Source organism: Leptinotarsa decemlineata, unplaced genomic scaffold (assembly GCF_025532065.1).
Source record: "Leptinotarsa decemlineata unplaced genomic scaffold, Ldec_3_MD MMD2_tig00026374_RagTag_RagTag, whole genome shotgun sequence".
NCBI lineage: Eukaryota > Metazoa > Arthropoda > Insecta > Coleoptera > Chrysomelidae > Leptinotarsa > Leptinotarsa decemlineata.
Window position 1 is genome coordinate 3,426,584 of NW_027412710.1, and position 13,986 is coordinate 3,440,569.

General features: G+C 34.2%; 1 protein-coding gene across 2 annotated transcripts in view; it reads right to left on the reverse strand.

The window, feature by feature from the left end:
* The window catches only part of Lgr4 (Leucine-rich repeat-containing G protein-coupled receptor 4), a 329,080-nt gene extending 323,460 nt beyond the window's left edge, over nt 1-5,620 (reverse strand). For both annotated transcript variants that reach the window (XM_074185451.1, XM_074185450.1), the window contains exon 1: nt 5,338-5,620. The gene's annotated coding sequence lies outside the window, so the exon portion shown is untranslated. The remainder of the gene's footprint in view (nt 1-5,337) is intronic.
* Nucleotides 5,621-13,986: the final 8,366 nt, after the last annotated feature.

The window sequence follows — 13,986 nt, forward strand, 5'->3', positions numbered from 1 at the left end:
TCCTTGTGCGGAAAATGTTTGGAGATGTCTGAAGTTCTAAAACCAGTCATATCAGTTGTTAAATTCATCAGATCCACTGGGCTGAATCACCGAAAATTCCGCGAGTTTATTCAACAGATTGAAGAAAATGATTTACCATATCATACTGCCGTACGCTGGTTTAGTTGCGGAAATGTACTTAAGCGCTTTTTTGAACTTCGAGCAGAGATCGATTTTTTTTTTAAATGAGAAGCAGCGCCCTTTTGCCGATTTAGAAAATAGTGAATGGATGTGGAAGTTAGCCTTCTATGTCGATTTGACAAATCATATGAACGAACTGAATTTGAGATTGCAAGGAGAAAATCAGCTTCTCTCTGATTTATACCCCAATATCAAATCCTTCCTGCAGAAAATAATACTATTTCAATCGCAATTACATAAAAATTAATTCACACATTTTGAAGCATGTGAAATATTCAGCCACACTACAGAGACTGAATTTCCCGTCAATTTTGCAATCGAAACTTTGAGTGCTTCGAAGATAAATTTTGATACTCGTTTTTCAGATGTTGATGTCATTGCGAATGAAATTAAGCTTTTTCAAAATCCTTTTGATTTTGACATTGAAACCCTGGCTCCGGAAGTCCAAATGGAAATTATTGATTTACGGTGCAGTGATATGCTTGAAAACAAATATCAAAATTCATCTTTGTTGGAATTTCACTGGAACAATTTGATAATTTGCATAAATTTGCTCGTGGGTTGTTTTCTGTTTTTGGTACTACTTACTTGTGTGAGGAAACGTTTTCCAAGATGAAGTACACAAAGAATGTTAACAGATCTCAATTAACCGATGAGCATCTTAAATCTTTTGATAATTGGTACAAGTAAAATTGATCCACAACTACAAAGTATTGTCGGTGGAAAATCACAATTACATAAATCTCATTAGTGTTTTTGTTTTACTGTGATTCATTTCAATTATTTGTTAGTTATTAATATTCTTAAACTTAGATACTTAAGTTAAGTTTTCTTTGTCATCATTGTCAATCATTGGCTGTCGCGGGCCGGACAGCCAATGATTTAGACCATAGACCATTATGTTCTTCTCAGCAACTGCCTACTCTAATTGAATCATATCTAGTTAACAGAAAACAATTCATTGAATATGAATCTTTCAAATCGACTCAGTACGTAGTTACATCTGAGGTACCACAAGGTTCTAATGTTGGACCTCTTTTATTTTTTATTTTTATTAATGACTTGGCAACCTCTTTGAATATTCCTAGCCTAGTATTTGCAGACGATCTGAAACTATATTATAAAATCGACTGACTGCCAACGTCTACAACATGAATTAGATGTAATCAAACTTTGGTGTATCCAAATGTAAAATAATATAATTTACAACCAAAAAGCAAACTGTAATGTACGATTACTCAATCAACAATACTACAATCAACATGAGATAAAAGGCCTTGGTATAACATACGACATTGAATTAACATTTACAACACATATGAAGAATATGACTGCTGATGCAAATAGGATGCTTGGATCAGCGAATGAATATGCTAAACCAATGGTCCAGTCAAAGTTCTGGAAAACTTTATAATAAAAAAGTGGTTTCGCTAACTTGACATCAAGGTAGCGAGACAACATGTATTTTTTTTAAAAAAAGGAGCGAAAAAATATTTTCCTCTGCAACTAATTAGCGAATACATATACTAAACCAATGGTCTAGTGAAAGTTCTGGGAAACTTTATAATAAAAAAGTGGTATCGCTAACTTGATATCAAGTAAGCGAGACAACATGTAATTTTTTAAAAGAAGGGGCGAAAAAATATTTTCCTCCTCAACTAATCAGCGAATAAATATACTAAACCAATGGTCTAGTCAAAGTTCCGGAAAACTTTATAATAAAAATACACGTATCGCTAACTTGATATCAAGTTAGCGAGACAACATGTATTTTTTGAAAGAAGGGGCAAAAAATATTCTCTTCCTCAACTGATCAGCGAGTAAATATACTAAACCAATGGTCTAGTCAAAGTTCTGGAAATCTTTATGATAAAAAAGTAGTATCGCTAACTTGATATCAAGTTAGCGAGGCAACATGTATTTTTTTTTAAAAAAAGGTCAAAAATATATTTTCCTTCGCAACTAATTAGCGAATAAATATACTAAACCAATGGTCCAGTCAAAGTTCTGGAAAACTTTATAATAAAAAAGTGGTATCTCTAACTTGATATCAAGTTAGCAAATATTTTTTCGCTTTTTTTTTAAAAGAGCGAAAAAATATTTTCTTTTGCAACTAAGCAGCAAATAAATATACTAAACCAATGGTCTAGTCAAAGTTCCGGAAAACTTTATAATAAAAAAGTCGTATCGCCTACTTGACGTCAAGTTAGCGAGACAACATGTAATTTTTTTGAAAAAAGGGCGAAAAAATATTTTTTCGCAACTGAACAGCGAATAAATATACTAAACCAATGCTCTAGTCAAATTTCTGGAAAACTTTATAATAAAAAGTGGTATCGCTAACTTTATATCAAGTTAGCGAGGCAACAGGTATTTTTTTTAAAGGGCAAAAAAAACATTTTTCTCCGCAGCTAATTAGCGAATAAATATACTAAACCAATGGTCTAGTCAAAGTTCTGGAAACCTTTATAATAAAAAAGTGGTATCGCTAACTTGATATCAAGGTAGCGAGACAACATGTATTTTTTTTTATAAGGAGCGAAAAAATATTTTTCTCCGCAACTAATTAGCGAATAAATATACTAAACCAATGGTCCAGTCAAAGTTCTGGAAAACTTTATAATAAAAAAGAGGTATCTCTAACTTGATATCAAGTTAGCGAGACAACATGTAATTTTTTTTAAAAGAGCGAAAAAATATTTTCTTCTGCAACTAAGCAGCGAATAAATATACTAAACCAATGGTCTAGTCAAAGTTCCGGAAAACTTTGTAATAAAAAAATCGTATCGCCTACTTGACGTCCAGTTAGCGAGACAACATGTAATTTTTTTGAAAAAGGAGCGAAAAAATATTTTTTTCGCAACTAAACAGCGAATAAATATATTAAACCAATGGTCTAGTCAAATTTCTGGAAAACTTTATAATAAAAAGTGGTATCGCTAACTTGATATCAAGTTAGCGAGGCAACAGGTATTTTTTTTAAAGGGGCAAAAAAATATTTTTCTCCGCAACTAATTAGCGAATAAATATACTAAACCAATGGTCTAGTCAAAGTTCTGGAAAACTTTATAATAAAAAAGTGGTATCGCTAACTTGATATTAAGGTAGCGAGACGTGTATTTTTTTAAAAGAAGGGGCGAAAAAATATTTTTCTCCGCAACTAATTAGCGAATAAATATACTAAACCAATGGTTCAGTCAAATTTCTGGAAAACTTTTTAACTAAAAAATGGTTTCGCTAACTTGATATCAAGGTAGCGAGTCAACATGTATTTTTTTTCAAAAAGTAGCGGAAAATTATTTTTCTCTGCAACTAATTAGCGAATAAATATACTAAACCAATGGTCCAGTCAAAGTTCTGGAAACTTTTTAACTAAAAAATGGTTTCGCTAACTTGATATCAAGGTAGCGAGTCAACATGTGTAATTTTTTTAAAAAAGGAGCGGAAAATTATTTTTCTCTGCAACTAATTAGCGAATAAATATACTAAACCAATGGTCTAGTCAAAGTTCTGGAAAACTTTATAATAAAAAAGTGGTATCGCTAACTTGATATCAAGGTAGCGAGACAACCTGTATTTTTTCAAAAAAAGGACCGAAAAAATATTTTCTTCCGCAACTAATTAGTGTTTTGCAAATTTCGATAAGTGTCTCGTCAACTTGATATACATCCGATAATTATGATTCAGTATCCTTATCAGAAGAAAATGGCCTTAAATTTTTGTCGACCTCTAATGAAAATATTTGCTCTTCAAGAGAAACCTCAACATTTTCAATGTGGGATAACGTGACTAACTTCCAATAATATTTCATTTGTTCGGACTCCCATTGTCTGATATTATATAAAATGATTTGAAATCCCTGAAAAAACTAATAAAAAAGAAGAATCAAAGATGAGTAGCTGAAAAAAAAACAATTATATTGAGCAAAAAAATTTGAAATGAAATAATAGTGAAATAAAATACAAGTAAAAATAGAACCATTAAACAAAAAATAAAAAGTTGAGAGATTCCAAGCCGAGTTACTTCACCTATACCAACATTATCTGTTTGAAATCTGTCTGTTTCAATGTGAGATAACGTGACTAACTTATTCAACGAAAGTCATTTTTTGTGGAGGAAAAAATCAGTTTTTTATCGACCTTTTTTTGAGTAATTGTTACCTTTCACAATCTGAAAAAATATAAAAATTATAACGGAGAACTTTATACAAGTGTAGAAGGGCTTTTTAGTTTACCTCGATAAGTTACTGCGTAAAAATCAAAGTATGGGTGGAATGGAATAGGACAAGAAAGTTTACCAATGAGCCTCATTCTAAGAGACGTGAGCTGAAAGAATCAGCGTATATTCTCATGTCTGGAGAGAACTGTATCTCGAATAGCTCCTTAGAAATAGACCGTACTTGGCCGCCCATCTTGAAGAAAACTTTGGATAGTGGCGAAATGGCAACAAACTGATATCGGAGAGTACCTTGTATTACATCGAATATTTCAGTTGTCAATCAACAACATTGACATAATTTCATATCTCAAAACTTCTTTGACATCTGTCAGAGAAGTAAAGAAATAAGCTCCCAAAAAAGGAATAACTGCGTATATATTCGAATTTTTATCCATTTCTGAAGACGGAGGCAGATTTTGGCCTCCGAAACGTAAAAGATAATTTTTTGATAGGCAAAATTGTTAAATACGACAAGTTACTGATAAATAGAAGATTTTTCTTTGTGAAAAATACTTTGATTTTTACGCAGTAACTTATCGGGGTAAACTAAAAAGTTTGCCCTTCTACACTTGTATAAAGTTCTCCATTATAATTTTTATATTTTTTCAGATTGTGTAAGGTAACAATTACCCAAAAAATGGTCGATAAAAAAAGTGACTAACTTCTACTAACATTTCATTCATTCAGACTCCCATTGTCTGATTTCATATAAAATGATTTGAAATCCCTGAAAGAACTAATAAAAAAGAAGAATCAAAAATGAATAGGTGAAAATAGCAATTCATAAGCAAAAAAACCTAAAATGAAATAATAGTGAAATAAAATACAAGTAAAAATAGAACCATTGAACAAAAAATAAAAATAAAAACTTAAGAGTTTCCAAGCCAAGTTACTTCACCCATACCAACATTATCTGTTTAAAAAAATCTGATGACTAACCTTTATATTACGGGAAAACCTTCAGGAGCTTGAAACTTCTCGTAACTTTCATACCGCGACCAGTCTGATCTGATGCTTTCCAGGACGGAGGAGCGCGCGAACTGAAATGCTCTCAACTGAAACTTTAACGTGGCGAAATATTCACGATGATGCACATGCTCTTCAGCATTCCCCAAAGAAAACTTCGTGAAATGACAATGAAGATTCGTAAACGTTGCCTCGGGTTTGTGGAACTTTGTGATCTCACAAATTCAAAGTGCTACTTGGTGATTATTCGAGTTGAAAAACAATAGTAACTGTGGAATTCTTGGGATTGGTTTCTTCTCATTGATCATTTTTGGTGGACCTATACAGTGTGTAAAAGCCAAATGGAATAAATTCATTATTTCGGTTACTGTGAATATTTTAACAAAACTCCGAAACACGTCAAATTTAAATTATAATTTGACATATTTCCCCTACCTTCAACCCCCGTCGAATGATAGGTACAGCCTCCAATTTTATAAATAGGAAGTATAGGCTTGTGATTCATCGTTTGAAAGGTCTTTTAATTCTCTATTCAAAAACGATATCGCTTTCAAGTTCATTGCCACAATTAAGATAAAATAAATCAAAATCAGTAAAAGTTTGCATTGCTGAGCACAAGAAACGCACACAGCGAGAAGAAACCAGCAAATCCGGAATAGCAGAGCATGTTTGGACTCCAACATAATATCAAATGGGCTCAAGCTGAAATCATCCACTGGTTTAGGAGAAAATTCAAAGAAGCCGCGTATATGTTGTCCAACAATGCATTTAGTGAAGCTAGCGTAGAGATACGTAACATATGGAAACCTCTAATCAAGCGAAAAACGACCAACTTCAGAGAGGGAAGAGGGGATAGATGAAAGCACTCGAATGACCTGTAAATAGTCAGCTCTCGGAGGAATAAGTCCAGTTATCACCCGACACGTCGTGTCGTAACTTGGTTTGGAATCTTTTGATTTTCATTTTTTATTTTTTGGTAATAATATTCTTAACTTTCAGCTTTTATTAATATTCTAATTTTTCATATTTTGGTTTTAGCTTGTAATTTATTTCTTTGTAATTTCAGTTTTTTGTTAAAAAAAATTGTTATTTTCAGTAAATCATTTCAATTTTTTTTCCAGGGATTTCGAATCAATATAAATTGATTTGAAATCCCTGAAATATTCGATAATGGAAGTACGAACTGATGAAATACACAACGAAACATTGTCAACCACTTTCAAACAAACGTTAAAATTATGTGGTTACCGAAATTCGATAAAATACACTCAAAACTCATTGCACTATACTCAAAATTTGTTCCATTTTGGTGTAAGGATAATAAGAAAGTAAGCAAACACCATAGCAATGTTTTTTTCAGATGTTATCCTTTGAAAAACTGTAAATAATTTCCGTGGCAACGTTAGATTAAAACGCCTTGTCAACTTGTTTTGTTGTCAGGATTTTAATTCAAGTTCAAAGTTCGTTAACTTCAAGTCTGACAAATGGTTAGCGGAAATGCATAAAATAACAGTTTTACAAATGATTGGTTACGGAGATAAAACCTGAACACAACAGGAAATTGCTCGCCTATTTCATGAGTAATTCGGTAATTTAGCACCCAAGGAACAATAAACAAAAAAGAGAAGCAGTTCAGCGACCTTGGTCATGTGAAGCAGATGAAAAAAGCAGCTGTCAATGCAATAAGTGATGAACTCAAATTTGATGTGATGCTTGAATATAACGAAAACCCACATACATCGAGTAGACAGGCCTCCAATACATTGAATGTTAGCCATATATCGATAGTGAACATATTAAAAAAAAATAAAATGCATCCATATGGAATGATACCTACTCAGGAGCTCATGAAACACGATTTTGATAGTACTTATTTTTGTGAGTAAATGATGGACATGTTGGATAACAATATCATCCAATCAGAAGACGTAATTTTTTGGCACTACTTCAAAATGATGTCATTCCAAGTTTACCAAATTCATTTCCTGATCCAGAAAACCCTCAAATTCCAGTGAATATGATATGGTTTCAGCAGGATGGAGCACCACCACATCATCAAGTAGATGTCCGGCAATACCTCGATACAACAGTTCCCAATCGGTGGATAAGGAGGCGAGGATCGAATGAATGGCCAGCGCGATCACCTGATCTTTCATCATTAGATTTATTTTTATGAGGATATGTAAAGAGCAATGTGTACAAAATTAAATCTTCAGATTTGAATGACTAAAAAAAACGAATAACGCTTGCGATTAGGTCTATTACGTCTGATATGTTGAATAATCTTAGAAGATAGTTTTATTTAGAATAGGATGTTGCCAAGACATTCACGGTGAACATTTTTAACATCTTTTTCGTTAGCATCCATAGTTCTTTTTCGTATTCTACATTTCATTACGTTTTGCATTACATTTTAGTTTTTGAGTGTATTTTATTGAATTTCAGTAACCACATGATTTTAATTTATTTTATCTTAATTGTTTCAATAAACTTGAAAGCGATAATATTTTTGAATAGAGAATGAAGAGACCTTTCAAACGATATATCACAAACCTTCCCATTTAAAAAATTGGGGGTTGCACCAGTCATTCGAAGGGGGTTGATGATAGGGGTGGCAATTTCACGTTGAAGAATGTCAAATTATAATTTGAATTTGACGTGTACATAGATATACATTTCGTTTAGGGTGAAACATCGGCCCTCTGTTGAATTCAAATGTAGAATCGACATATTGTCGATTTTTTCCAATTAATTTACAAGAAAATTCAACTAGATAATACATAATATTACAATGAACAGTTCAAAAATAACTTTACAAAACGCTCAAAGGTGCGAACTCGTTTCCTCCTTTTCATAAAAGAGGATGTATGCATCTCCACTCACAAGCGATTTTGGTGAAATTAGTGACACTTGTGAATCATTGTATTCGTGCCACGTGCCATTGAAAGGATGTCTGCAGAATGCTGTATAATGTCCGCTGTAGGTAGACCCACTGTGATTCGAAAGTGCATATAGATTATAGCGACAAGGAGTCACATTATCTGCTGCATAATTGTTCATGTCTAATCCATCTAGAGGAAATTCGATGGCAACATCTAACTTGCCTTTAAATCTTTGTGTTAGAGAAAATCTTTTAAAATGAATAACTAATTTTATGGGGAAACTGATGGATCGATTGTGCATTTTCTTCTTTCTTTGCAACTTGAACACGTCGGTTTTTCATGTCCATCCAAAGTTTCCTCTCTTGTGAAGAAATCCAAGAATTGAGATAAACTCAAACGGCCAGTTCTTTGTGGTATGGGGAGTGACAAATCCCAGAAAGGATCGAAGGTTACAGCTGAGTGTCCACAATGTGTGCACTCCATCGTGGATTTCAATTAACCAACGAAATTATCTACAATCTTAGAGTTATATGTACTCAAATAAATCAGCCATGACTTTTGTGCTTTTTCGCTGTCGCTCAATTTTTCGTCAATCTCCGTAAAGGTCGGTTTAGGTTTCTCAATAATTCTATCAACGTCATCATGTGAATCTTCTAAAGATAATGAAGGAACTCCTGGACGTCTTGATGCGCATGGCCCATGAATCAAGGGGCAAAACTCTGAATCTGACTTTTTAAGGAGACTGTGTTCACTGAATTTTCTGACCACAATTCTTTGATAATTTCACTAGTTCGGATTTCCATTGTCTACTATATAAAATGATTTGAAATCCCTGAAACAACTAAAAAAGAAGAATTGAAAATGAATAGCTGAAAATAACAATTATATTAACCAAAATAAACCTGAAATGAAATAATAGTGAAATAAAATGCAAGTAAAAATAGAACAATTGAATAAATAAAAATAAAGGAATGAAAAATGAAAAAAGACAATGAAAATAAAAAGTGGAGAGATTCCAAGTCACGTTAGTTCACGACGTTTCGATTGTTAGTATCTACAATCGTCTTCGGGTGATGACTGGACTGATTCCTCCGAGAGATGACTATTTATAGGTCGTTCGAGTACTTTCACTTATCCCCGCTTTCCATTTTCCGCTTTACTGGTTCCGTGGAAGATGACCGTTTTGGCGGGAGTTGGAAGATTATCATGGACCAATTTTTGCTAAGATTGAAAACACGTGCTTGAAGATCCGCCAAGACATGGAGAATACCCACAACAGAAAGTGGGGGAAGTTAATGAGGAAACAATGCCCAAATACAGATCGAAAACAGGACAACTATGAAGCCGCCAACGTCATCAACATGAGTTCCCGCCCGCTCACGGGAATAGAGGAATCCTTGTTGAGGAAAGGCCTGAATTTCGCCATTACGCCAACATCTGTGCCCACTTTGGAGATAATTACTGCAGTGGAATCCACCAGTTCCCTTATTGACCAGACCGAGGCAGAAGAGTTCAGATGGAAAATTAGAGAACAGCTGGATCGAGAACCAGTTCCAACATCTAACATCAGCAATAAATAACGTAGAGCTCTGAACGGCTTACGTAGAGACAACACCATCAAGATCCTACCTGCAGATAAAGGAAACGCTACTGTGATAATGGATACCGTTCTCTACGAACAGAAGATCGAAGAGGTTCTTCAGAAGGGACGATACACAAAGATCGTATGGGACCCTACTGCATCAATCGAAAGGAAGTTGTACCAGATTTTGAAAAAACATCAAGTCTATTTTTCGGACAAGGAAAGATCATCGCTAACACCGCACCACAGTAAGCCCCCTCACTTGTATGGACTACCCAAAATCCACAAGAAAGGCGGTCCGCTTAGACCGATCATCAGCTTCAAAGATTCGGCTACTCAAAACGTGTCTAGATTTTTACTTCCCTTGATACAATCATTACAAGGAAACACATCGTTTTTTGTGAAGAATTCAAGGCATTTTGTCGAACTACTAGGGTCAATTGAGGTCACACAGGAAGATCAACTAATTAGTTTCGACGTGGAAAGCCTTTACACCAACGTTCCGGTCGAAGAAGCACTCCAAATCATACAGAGAAAGCTATCCGAAGACGGGAACCTGAAAGAGAGAACGAATCTACCTATAGAAGTAATCATGGAATTACTAGGATGCTGTGTACGAAACTGTTATTTCCTACTGAAGGACGAATTCTTTACACGAAATGAGGGACTGCCAATGGGATCGCCACTTTCACCAGTCATAGCCAACATATATATGGAGTGGTTTGAAACTCTGGCCATTGAAGAAGCTCACAAGAAACCTTGAGTCTGGTTGAGATATGTTGACGACACCTTCACCTTCACCATGGGAATACTGAACTAGACGCCTCACTGAAACACATCAACAGCGTGAGACCTTCCATCAATTTCACAATGGAGAAGGATATCCACAACGAATTGCCATTCTTAGACGTTTTGGTGAAGAGGACCGACACTAAGTGGGAAACATCTGTATACCGAAAATCCACTCATACGGGACAGTATCTGAACCACGAATCCAACCACCATCAATCGACTAAAAGCGAAAAATGGCCAACTCCCGCCAAAACGGTCATCTCCCACGGAACCAGTAAAGCGGAAAATGGAAAGCGGGGATAAGTGAAAGTACTCGAACGACCTATAAATAGTCATCTCTCGGAGGAATCAGTCCAGTCATCACCCGAAGACGATTGTAGATACTAACAATCGAAACGTCGTGAACTAACGTGACTTGGAATTTCTCCACTTTTTATTTTTATTCTCTTTTTTCATTTCTTTATTTCAATTTATTCAATTGTTCTATTTTTACTTGTATTTTATTTCACTATTATTTCATTTCAGGTTTATTTTGGTTAATATAATTGTTATTTTTAGAATTAGAAGAGGAAGATAACATTGAAGAAAGGTTAGGGGGAAGCGAAACAGAGGAAGAAGTTGAGGAATTAGAAGTTAGGAAAGAATTATTTTTCATTCGTGGACCGTACTTTATTGGAAAAGACCACAAAACAAAATGGGTCAAACATAGAGGACCTAAAAATGTTAAAACTCGAAGAGAAAATATTGTTTTGCAACTTCCAGGATCAAAACCATGTATTAGAAATATAACCAATATCCAAGATATTTGGAATAACTTATTCGATTCGAACATGTTACAAATGATCATTGATAACACGAACACTAAAATTGAGGCAGAGAGGCACAAGTTTAGCCGTGAACGAGATATATATCCAACAAACATTGACGAAATTTCGTGCATTGGTAGGCCTGTTATATCTTGCAGGTGTGAGAAAAGCAAGTCATTTGAACACCCTTGATTTATGGAAAACAGATGGCACTGGTATAGAGGTGTTTCGTTTGACAATGAACATTACCATTACATTCATTGAGATATATAAGGTTTGACGACATCACTACTAGGGACGATCGACGTATTCTAGATAAACTAGCTCCAGTGAGATGTCTGGTAACAAAGTGGAATGATAATCAGAAAAAATGCTTTTCCCATTCACAATATGTAACGGTGGATGAGAAACCAGAAGCATTCAGAGGTAGATGCTCCTTCCGTCAGTACATTCCCAGCAAACCTAACAAATATGGAATAAAAATATTTGCCTTATCCTATGCAAAATTATTCTATACCAGCAATATGGAAGTATACGTCGGAAAAAATCAAGCAGAAGGCCCCTATTATCAAGATACTAGTACCAAAGCTGTGACTGAACGAGCCTGCCAACATCTTTATGGATCTAATAGAAATGTAACCACTGACAATTGGTTTACTAGCACTGCGCTTGGTTTGACTTTGAAACAGAATGGTTTGACCCTTCTGGGAACGATAAAAGGCAGAAAAAAAGAAATACCAATTTTTTTCTCACAAAATTCAGGACGGCCTATTGGTTCTAGTACGTTTGGGTTTGGTTGCGGAAGAACTTTGGTATCAAATATTCCAAAAAAACAAAAATGTTTTACTGTATTCTACTATGCATTATGAAGACAATGTTGATGCAGAAACTGGAAAACCGGAAATGATTTTGACGTATAATAGTACAAAAAGCGGGGTCGATGTTGTAGATCAGTTATGTGCACAGTATAATGTGGCACGTTGTAGTAGAAGATGGCCAATGGTTATTTTTTATAGTATACTGAATGTAACAGGAATCAATTCTTTCGTAATATATAACAGTAATCTGACAAACTCTACAAAAACAAGAAGACAATTTCTGACAGAGTTGTCTTTCTGTCTTGGACGATGATTCAGTACCCGTTCAAAGAAATCCAGGAGAAATTGGAAGATGTAGCTATTGTAGTTGGAAAAAAACCGTAAAACAAAATATATCTGGGCGTTATGTAAAAAATATTTATGTTCAGAACATGTCATCCCGATATGTGAGGATTGCCACAAATAACAAATATGTAAATTTAACATGTAATTTTACACCCTTCCTCTAGCTTTACATGTATAATGCAGTTGAATCATTTTCTATTGGTGTCGATTTCAGTATATTTCAGAATTACATGTTCGTTTTTTTTTCTGAAAATTATGTCGTAGGAATAAAATAAATAGTGATCAAAGAGTCGTTTATTTTTCTACTTTTGCAGGAAATCAATATCTAAATGAACTGTTGAATAGTAACAAAAAATGTTGTGGAAAAAATGATGATAAAACAATATTAATTGAAAAATTCGAAAGAATTATTCAATAAATATACAGCGTGACTCACGGTCGATGGTAGGTTAGACGTTTCTGGAAAACGCAAAGCATGATTCTTCTGAAAATTTCACCTCTCACATTTCCTTACCTGTTCTATCGATCTGAAATATTTTCAGCATTGCGGCGTTGCCACTTCTATCAAAAAGTCCTAGCAATTATATTTTTTTTAATAGAACACCCCATATATTATTACATTTTTGGAATCGCTCTAGTATTTTAATACTTTTTTGTTGATAATGTCCTATACCTATCTCTATCTGTTTTCGAGATAAAAAATAAATTGTGCTAAATATGGTCCAAAACATAACCTTAATTGAAATTGAGTACATCAGTACTCTCAATTCATGAAAAGTTGATATTTTGACGATAGTTTGGACAAACTCAAAATATTCAAATAACTCCAAGAAATCGACTCCATATCATACAGGGCGTGCTAAAATTACTATTATTTCCATTGTGCATAAAAGTAGTCAAAAGTTCATTTTTTCAAATGAAACCCCCTGTATATTACTTGATAAATTGAAAGATGGTGGAAAATGCTTCAAGATGATAAACATGTCCCTATACACCTAAATTGTCAAGTTTTCTTAATAAAGCCGTTTTTGTGGAAAAATAGTTATTCACGTTTTACCTACAAGTGTTGAAAGTGGCATTTTATTTAGTGAGTGGGGGTTATTGCAAAACGAGCGTCAGCAAGTGGAGCAAACTCACGAGCAAAATAAAATCACTTTTAACAAATGTATCATACATATTTTTTTGTATAACGTTACTGCTGATAATAAAAAAAATTCTAGGGTCCATGGGATTTGAACACACGATCTTTGGATTACAAGGCATATGTTACAACTACATACGCCAACTCACGTTATTTTAAGGAGGATTATTTGTTAGTCATGAAGGACTTTCTACAGTTGAACTGAATACTACTTCGTCATACCAATAGCACGAACTGCATGTGTGAACTTTTCTAA